Genomic DNA, 9,900 nt, shown 5'->3' with positions numbered 1-9,900 from the left:
TAATGGTTAAGCCAATTTTAGTTGTATTGGTTATGAGCGGAAACAAAAATCTGCAAGCAGTCTAAAAGTTCAAGTTTACTTCAGTAAATTCAAAATAAATACATATTTGGAGAAAATACTTTATATATTAGTTCTATAACTATGGTTTAACGAGGGATTATTTTGTTTTTCTCATACAACATATTCTACGGACTCTTTGTCATCATATCTTGTAGATGTTGACCAATTACATGTCGAGTTATATTTAGTAAAAATAAATTATATATATATATATATATATATATATATATATATATATATATATATATTCATAGTTTAATGAGGAAATATTTCGTTTATACTGATATAACATATTTTATAGATTTTTATTTTCAGTCTTGGAAAGCCACATGACATGTAAAAGAAAGAAAAAGATTATATATCAATTAATATCCATAAAATTAAAATCACTAAAATATTTTTGTTATTCTAATTCTCATCATATTTGACCTTGAAACTCGTTACTCAGGGATACTAATTTTAACCAAAGGATAAGTTTACTAGGGTGAACCAAAAAAATCACTCATGATGTACGTGCAATTTCACAATAGGAATCCATATGAAACCAAAAAAAAAATCTTACGAAATGAATGCAGATTGATACTCTATATTATGAATTTAACTGATTTTGCTTAACACATGTTACACCTTTCATAAAATATCAGTCTCCTTAAAACATGTTATAATATTTTAAAGACCTACAAAACAATGAAGATATATTTAACGAAATCTTTAACTTAAAGATCTCAAAAGTAAATATTTCAGTAAATATTTGATAGATAATATAAAGGCGAGAGCATCACCATGGCCAAGCTTACCCACTACCACAATTGTTGATGAACTTAGGCATCGTGATTGAGGAGTCAGCATGGCTTGGTCCACGGGTCAATGTCTGGAGTTCTCGGTCGGTTGGAAAAGGTGTTGAAGCTGGCTGGATCAAGGGTTGGGATGTTGACGTCGTCTTCTAGGAGCGTGTCTCTCGGTCAGGAAGTTGACGCCGCCTTCGTATGTCTCTTGGTAGGGACGTTGATGTTGCCTTCTGAGAACGCGTCTCTTGGTTGGTTGGAAGAAGTGCTGAAACCGGCAGGACCAGGGGTTGGGACGTTGACGTTGTCTTTTGGGAGCACATCTCTCGGTCAGGACAGCCGCGCCTCCGGTGGTGGCCTAATCCCTGCACACGGGCCCTAGTCAGGGAACCCCCCGACTAGGGCCCCTCATAGATTAAGTCAATGGTCTTTTCTTCCTTTTTTTTCCTCCCCTGGTCAGATGCCGGTCAGGGGCTTTTATACTGTTGCTTGAGGATCGGTCATACACGGATTTGGCATGGTGGCCGATCCCCCGAAAGACAAGATGGTATCGTTGTGCGACCGTCGCTCGGTATGCACGGAACAGTGCCATGCGGTGTCGTCCCAAGTTTTCCGGGATGAGACTCACCGAGGGGGCACCTCCTTGTACGGGCTTCGGCTCGGCGCGGGGAAGCACCCCTCGTGCCGACTTGGCAGGGGCATGATACGGCGTGGGTTGTGATGTGGTCGAGATCCAAAATATGCCTTATCACTTCTTGCTCCCCACTAAGGCGTGCCTTGGAGTCCTTGCAAAAGGGCTAGGGGCATGCCTGATTCACGAAAGTACGATGTGTGGATCGATTGCTCGTGATGGGTGGTCAGACTGATTTATCACGGGACAGTTCGACGAACCGTGCTTTGCGTCTCGAGCAAGGCCAGACCCATCGGACAAACGTCCAAACTCAAGCGTAGGTGGTGCTGGCGAGTCGTTGGTCAGCGGACCGAGCTGTGAGACTCAAACAGAGACTAGGACCTATTGGATAGGCAACTGGACTCATGCTCAAGTTAGACTAGTGAGTTGCTGGTCAGTGGATCGAGCTACGTGACTCGGGCAAGGATTGATCCTTTTGGCCAAGCCACTAGACTCGGATGTAGGTTAGACTAGCGAGTCGCTGGTCGGTGGATCGAGTTGCACGACTCGAGCAAGGACTGATCCTGTTTGTCAAGCAACTAGACTCGGGCTTAGGGTAGATTGGCGAGTCGCTAGTCAACAGACCGAGCTGTGCAACTCGGGTAGAGATAGAACCTATTAGCCGAGTAACTAGACTCGGACTCAGGTTAGACTAGTGAGTCGCTGGTTGGTGGACCAAGCTACGCGACTCGGGCAAGGACTGATCCTGTTGGCCGAGCAACTGGAATCAGGCTTAGGATGAAGTGGTGAGTCGATGTTTGACGGACCGAGCCGCATGACTCGGGTAGAGACTGAACTTATTGGCCGAGCAATTGGACTCAGACTCAGGTTAGACTAGCGACTCACTAGTCGGTGGACTGAGCTGCGTGATTCGGGCAAGGACTGATCTTGTTGGCCGAGCAACTGGACTCGAGCTCAGGGTGGACTAGCGAGTCACTGGTTGGCAGAATGAGCTGTGCAATTCGGGCAGAGATTGAACTTGTTGGCAGAGCAACTGGACTCGGACTCAAGTTAGACTAGCGAGTCGGTGATCGGTGGACCGAGCTGTGTGACTCGGGCAAGGATTGATCCTGTTGGCCGAGCATCTAGACTCGAGCTCAGGGTGGACTGGTGAGTCACTAGTCAGCGGACCGAGCTACGTGATTCGAGTAGAGACTGAACATGTTGGCCGAGCAACTAGACTCGGACTCAAGTTAGACTGGCGAGTCGTTGGTCGACCGACCAAGTTGCACGACTCAGATAGAGACTGAACCTATTGGTCGAGCAACTGGACTCGGACTCAGGTTAGATTGGTGAGTCGCTGGTCGATAGACCGAGCTGCACGGCTCAGGCAAGGACTGATCCTATTTGCCGGGCAACTGGACTCGAGCTCGGGGTGGACTGGAGAGTCGCTGGTCGGCGGACCGAGCTGTGCGATTCAGGCAGAGACTGAACCTGTTTGCCGAGCAATTGGACTCGGACTCAGGTTGGACTAGCAAGTCACTGGTCGGTGGACCAAGTTGCACGACTCGGGCAAGGACTGATCTTGTTGGCCGAGCAACTGGTATTGGGCTTAGGGTGGACTAGCGAGTCGCTGGTCAGCGGACCGAGTTACGTGATTCAGGCGGAGACTGAACCTGTTGGCCAAGCAATTGGACTCGGACTCAGGTTAGACTAGCAAGTCACTGGTCGGTGGACCAAGTTGCACGACTTGGGCAAGGACTGATCCTATTGGCCGAGCAACTGGACTTGGGCTTATGGTGGACTGGCGAGTCGCTGGTCGGTGGACCGAGCTACGCGATTCAGGCAGAGACTGACCTGTTTGCCGAGCAATTGGACTCGGACTCAGGTTGGACTAGCAAGTCATTGGTCGGTGGACCAAGTTGCACGACTTAGGCAAGGACTAATCTTGTTGGCCGAGCAACTGGTCTTGGGCTTAGGGTGGACTGGCGAGTCGCTGGTCAGCGAACCGAGCTACGTGATTCAGGCAGAGACTGAACCTGTTGGCCGAGCAATTGGACTCGGACTCAGGTTAGACTAACAAGTCACTGGTCGGTGGACCAAGTTGCACGACTCGGGCAAGGACTGATCCTGTTGGCCGAGCAACTGGACTTGGGCTTATGGTGGACTAGCGAGTCGCTGGTCGGCATATTGAGCTGTGCGACTTGAGCAGAGACTGAACCTATTGGTCGAGCAATTGGACTTGGCCTTAGGTTAGACTGGTGAGTCGCTGGTCGACGGACCGAGCTACGCGACTCGGGCAGAGACTGAACCGGTTGGCCGAGCAATTGGACTCGGACTCATGTTAGACTAGCGAGTCGCTGGTCGGTGGACCGAGCTGCGCGAGTTGAGCAAGGACTGATCCTATTGGCCGAGCAATTAGACTCGGGCTCAGGGTGGACTAGCGGGTCACTGATTGGTGGACCGAGCTACGCGACTCAAGTAGAGACTGAACTTGCTGGCTGAGCAACTAGACTCGGACTTAGGTTAGACTAGCGAGTCGTTGGTCGGCGAATTGAGCTATGCGACTCGGGTAGAGACTGAACCTGTTGGCCGAGCAACTGGACTCAGACTTAGGTTAGATTGGCGAGTCACTGGTCGGTGGACCGAGCTACGTGACTCGGGCAAGGACTGATCCTGTTGGCTAAGCAACTAGACTCGATCTCAGGGTGGACTAACGAGTTGCTAGTCGGCGGACCGTGTTGAATCTTGGATTTTGATAATAAAACCAATTGAGTGTGTTTATGATTTAATCTGCGTTTTGAGTAACGTAAGATGCTTCGATTAGGGAGAGACAACTAAAGCAAGAAAAATCATGTTGGGCCAGAGAAAAACATGTCAGAAGATTGGACGTTGAGCCAAAGGATCGGTCGACGTATCGATAGAAGGCTTTGGGCCATGAGTTCGGGCATCGAGCCAAGAAGAGTGGATATTACACCAAGGAAATTAGAGTTGTGGAGATCAACTGGCCGATTGGGCAATAGGTCACAAGAGAGGACGATGCGCCGAAGAATCGAATGAAGCGTCGATGAACTAATGACATGCCGAACAACATTTGAGTAGCTTAGTAATAATTGTCTAGATCGAAGTACGTTTTAACTATGTAGGATTAACTACGATAACAAGGCATAAAGCAAAATGAAGTTTTGGATTCAAGAACGTGATTTCATTGGGAGTTCGAGAGTTCATCGAAAGTCCGGACGTTCGTTGGAAGTTCTACCGGAATAAACCGAGAAGTCTAGGAGCTTACTAAAGAAGCTCATCGAAACTTGCTAAAAAGATTATCGTGAAGTCCAGGAGCTTGCCGGGAGTCCGCTGGAACATTGCCGAGAGATCGTCGGAAGTTCGCCGGAAGATCGTCGGAAGCTTGCTAGAAGAAACCTAGACTTACGGACTTTTTTAGTTTAGTAAATGTTTTAAATTTCATAGTTAGCACAAAATTAAGATTGAAATTGGGCCAACCCAATTAGGAGCCAAGGCCCATGTATGGACTATATTGGGCCCAATGAAGGCCCAAATAGTGACCTAATAGGTGGCACCGTCGTGGCATAGTCTCTGAGACTATGTCAGGCAGTGGTATCGCCCAAACACAGTCTCTGAGAGACTGTCAAGCGGTGGTACTACTAGACTAGGCGGTGGTACTGCCCAATGTCAGGCTACAGGCGATGGTATCGCCCAATGCAGGCGGTGGTACCCCCCGTACCCCAAAAAACTAGGATGAGACATTTTTAGGCTCCAAGTTTGAATCAACTTGAGGCCTATAAATACCCCTCTCATCCCTGATTAACATTACAAGATTTGAGAGCTAAAAAAAGTAGAAAAACACTGTTATAATCTTGTGAGGACTCCTCTTAAAGCTCTAAGTGTTAGTGTAGTTTGAGAGAGGAGTAAGGGGGGTTGTAAAGGTTCTTTACTGAACCTATCAAAAAGAGAATCAAGTTGCAAGGGTGGTTGATCTTCGCCCATTGAAGGAAGATCGTTAGTGGATGCCGGTTATTAGTGAACAAATATATCGTGGCTGATGAGTCAGCACGGTTTGGTCCATGGGTCAATGTTGGGAGCCTTTTGTTGAGTGAGTTGGATGACGAGGCGGTCGTGCCCTCGTGAAGGAATGCTTGTTGGCATTGGTCGAGATACGACCAATTGACAGCTCGTCCTTGTGCATGGATGGCGACCCTGGGTTGAAACGCTTGCGGCTCGCAGGTGGTCGTTCGCTTGCAAAAATGGCTCTCGTCGGGTGATCCCCGACTTTGGCCCCTCCGACGAGCAAGTCAGTAGTGGGTTGGATTGTTTTATATTTTTCTTCCCCACCCCTGGCCGGATGCCGACCAGGGGCTTTATACTATTGTACGAGGGTTGTAGCACGTTGGTACCAACTAGGGGCTTTATACTATTGTACGAGGGTCGGTAGCACGACGGTTCAGCGTGGCCACTAACCCCCGAGAGATGGGATGGCACTTCTGACCGACCACCGTCTCGGGACATGCGGAGCAGTGTCAGACGGCACTGCCCCGAGCTCTCAGGATGGGACATGTGGAACAACTTCTTGGTATGGTTCTGACTTGGCGTGTGGCATAGGCTATGACGTGTCTTGGGCCCAAAATATGATGTATCACTTCCCCACCCCCCCCCCCCCCCCTCCAAGGCGTGTCATGGGGTCCTTAAAGGGCCAGGAGGCATGCCTGAGTCAGAGTGATACTAATTGCTTACGAGAGGAAGCTAGATTGACTCATCATGGGGCGATTTAGAGGGGCGGCGCCCCGTGCCTCGGGAAGGATTAACTCTGCTAATCGGGCAGTCAGGGCCTAACGAGGTGAGACCAATGTGTCATAGGTCAGATAACTGGTTTGGTGCGGCTCGGAGTTACGGTCACCGAGTTTGCAAGTCGGCGAGCAAGCTGGAGCGGCTTGGTTAGAGACTTGACGAGCTACGAGTCGGAGATCGATGTGGAACGACTTGGACAATGGACTAGGCTAGCGAGGTATGGGTCAAACGTTGGACTAGCCGAGAGGCGACTGGCCGCGAGGCGTGGTTCAAGCGTTGGATCGATCGAGATGTGACTCGGGCATTAGATTGGTCGTGAGGCGTGGCTCGAGCATTGGATTGGCCAAGATGTGACTCGGGCACTAGATTGGCCATGAGGCATGGTTCGAGCATTGGATTGGCCAAGATGCGACTCGGGAGCTTAGACTTGTGGGCCGAGTGACTAAACTCGGGCTCAGGTTTTGGTGTCGGCGGGTCGCAAGTCAGGAGCAATCTGGAGCGACCCGGGCAGGAGCTGAACCTGTGAGCCGAATAATTATGCTCGGTCTCAGGTTTTGGGGCTGGCAGATCGCAAGTCGGGAGTGAGTTGGAGCGACCCAGGCAAGAGTCGAACCTATGAGCCGAGTGACTATACTCGGGCTCAGGTTTTGGGGCCGGTGGGTCGCAAGTTGGGAGCGAGCTAGAGCAACCCGGGCAGGAGCCGAACCTGTGAGCCGAGTGACTATACTCGGGCTCAGGTTTTGGGGCCGACGAGTTGCAAGTCGAGAGCGAGCTGGAGCGACCCAGGCAGGAGCCGAACTTGTGAGCCGAGTGACTATACTCAGGCTCAGGTTTTGGGGCTGGAGGGTCGCAAGTCGGGAGCGAGCTGGAGCAACCCAAACAGGAGCCGAACCTATGAGCCAAGTGACTATACTCGGGCTCAAGTTTTGGGGCCGGTGGGTCGTAAGTCGAGAGCAAGCTCGGCAGGAGTCGAACCTGTGAGCCGAGTGATTATACTCGGGCTCAGGTTTTGGGGCCGGCGGGTCGCAAGTCAGGAGCGAGCTAGAGCGACCCGGGCAGGAGCCGAACTTGTGAGCCGAGTGACTATACTCGAGCTCAGGTTTTAGGGCTGGAGGGTCACAAGTTGGGAGCAAGCTGGAGCGACCCAGGGAGGAGTCAAACCTGTGAGCTGAGTGACTATACTCGGGTTCATGTTTTGGTGTCGAGCGGCACGTTGGTTTATGCCCGAACGCTATCGTGCCATGTGGCGAGCTAGGCGAAGCGACATGGGACCTGGCGGGAAACTTTTGCTTTGAATGGCCTTCAGAGGGGGGTTTCGGGTGATGGGATGCCTTTGGTGGGAGCTCCGAGGCAAGCAAATCTGGTAGATCCGAGGGGTTATGACGGGTCTTAAATACTACGACTATTTCTCTCCTTAGGAAGCCCCAATCACCGCCTTGTAGTGGGGCAGCCCACCTTTTATAAACCCCTTCCAGAGCGGTTGCCCTCACCTTTGCCATTTTGCTTCAGTCCTTCGTCTCACGCCCCGGCTTCTTTCTTGCAACTTTGCCATCACCTTTGCTTCAGTCCTTTATCCCGCGCCCCGGCTTCTTTCTTGTAACTTTGAGGTCGGGATGTCTCCGTCTTCATCTTTGTCTTCATTTTCATCTTCGTCTCCTTCATCTTCCTCCTCTGGGAGACTACGAGATGAAGTAGTCCGTGTGTCCTCGGGTAGCACCTCCTCGGAGGTCTTAGGGAGTTCTGCCGCACTTGAGGCTCTCAAGTCATGGCATGACGTGGACTCGGTGGTGACCGAGGATCTTCTGAGGGTACTACGGGATCGCTATCGCATCTTGGAGTGTTACGGCCTCCATGCCCCTCGGCCTGGGCAGCAGTTGCATGATCGGTTTCCCGACGGGTTCGGGTTGACCGTAGGGGCCCTTGAGGCAGGGCTGTGGCTCCCGGTGCACCCAAATGTCACCAAACTCTTGGCGTTATCTGGTGGCATTTATCTGGAAGTGTCGGGGGGCTGAGATCATGCCGTCCCGGACCCTCTTCCTGGCCTGCTTCCACCTGTGTAAGGGGCAAGGCGGGTATTATCTGACTGCTCGTAGCGGTTTCAAGATTAGTAGGGCACCTTCCAATAATAAAGGTTGGAAGAAGTGTTTCTTCTTTGTCAGTTGCAGTCAAGAGTGGGGCTTTAGCAATAGGGGGGCCTTCCGGACCATCGATAATGCCTCCCCGTTGCTCTCTGCTAGAGAAACAGTGGACATGGATCGATTGAGGGGTATCTTGTCCTCTTCTCGGGCAATTAAGGAGATAACCAAAGAGTGGATGGTTGAAGCAGAACTGAGCCCCGCCACCAGGGGTATGGCCATTCGCATATGATGGCTCGTCCGCTCATCCCGAACCATATGACCGCTCGCTATTTTTTGCAGAAATGTTGGACCATCGATCAGTGAAGAAGATGCCCAGCGTCAAGGCTACCTGCCCTCGTCTCGGGATGGGGAGGGTTCCGAAGGTGGGGTTGCCCCACAAGAGGGCACATTGAAGAGGGCGCCGACATCTTCGGCAATGGGGCGCCCTCCGAAGAAGACGAAGACCTTGGCCCGGAAGACACCTGCGGGCCTGACTGCTAGCACAAGTGCCATCCCGGAGTTGTGCGGAGCCGCTCCCCTAGGCGAGGGCTTAGGGATAGTGAAGGGGAAGGGATGGGCTAGGTCGTCCGGTTGTGACTCTTCCAAGAGGGTGCCGACGTGCCCGTCGTCGATATGGGAGTTGTGTCACATCTACTCTCGGGCTGATGGTGAGTAGTACTAGGCCTTGAACATGGCCGACCTTCCGGCTAGGGAGTCGGGAGCCCCCTATGCCACTCAGTGGGTGACCCTTAAGGCCGACAGTTGCATCTAGGGTGACGGGCCAACTACCTAGGAGTTCATCCGAGGGGCACTCCATCCAGTCATAGCCAAGGATCTCTACAGCTCCCCTTGACCGTACCGCCTGACCACCATGTGTATTTCCTTTTTTTATCAAGAAGCACTCTTTATCTTGGAATGTTGACTTATTTTTCCCGATTGTGGGTGCGCGTGCTTCGTATGTCTTCTCTGCATCTCGACTTGCTTCCTTCATAGGTAGAACTTCTTTAGGTTCACCATGTTCCTCGTTCTCAGTAGGGGGCTTCCCTCCATAGTCTCAAGTCGGTAGGTCCCCTCTTGGACCACGTCGTAGACTCAATATGGGCCTTACCAGTTAGGCGCGAGCTTTCCCCTTGCTCGAGTCGGGTCGCTCACCTTTGCTTTTTGGAGGACGAGCCGAGCTAGTGCTTGAAAAGTTTGTCAACCATCCTTTGGTAAGTCGCCCCAGCGTTTTTCAGGCCGAAGGGCATCACTTTATTGTTAGGATCGAAGCGGCACTAAGAGGGGGGGGGGTGAATTAGTGCAGCGGATTAAAACTCATAAGTTTGAAAACGATTTCGTAAATGCGTAGAGATTTCAATTCAATAATGAATGACTTAGTGAAAGTAGCTCGAGTAAAGTGAGAAGATGAAAACCAGAAGCTTGCTACTATGTAAATAATGGTTTCAGAAAAGTAAATACTCATACTTTCAAGGAACACACTAATTTAAAGTAGTTCGGTCAAAATGACCTATATCCACTTGCGAAG

Source organism: Musa acuminata, chromosome BXJ3-1 (genome assembly GCF_036884655.1).
Source record: "Musa acuminata AAA Group cultivar baxijiao chromosome BXJ3-1, Cavendish_Baxijiao_AAA, whole genome shotgun sequence".
NCBI lineage: Eukaryota > Viridiplantae > Streptophyta > Magnoliopsida > Zingiberales > Musaceae > Musa > Musa acuminata.
Note: the sequence above shows the minus strand (reverse complement) of the source record.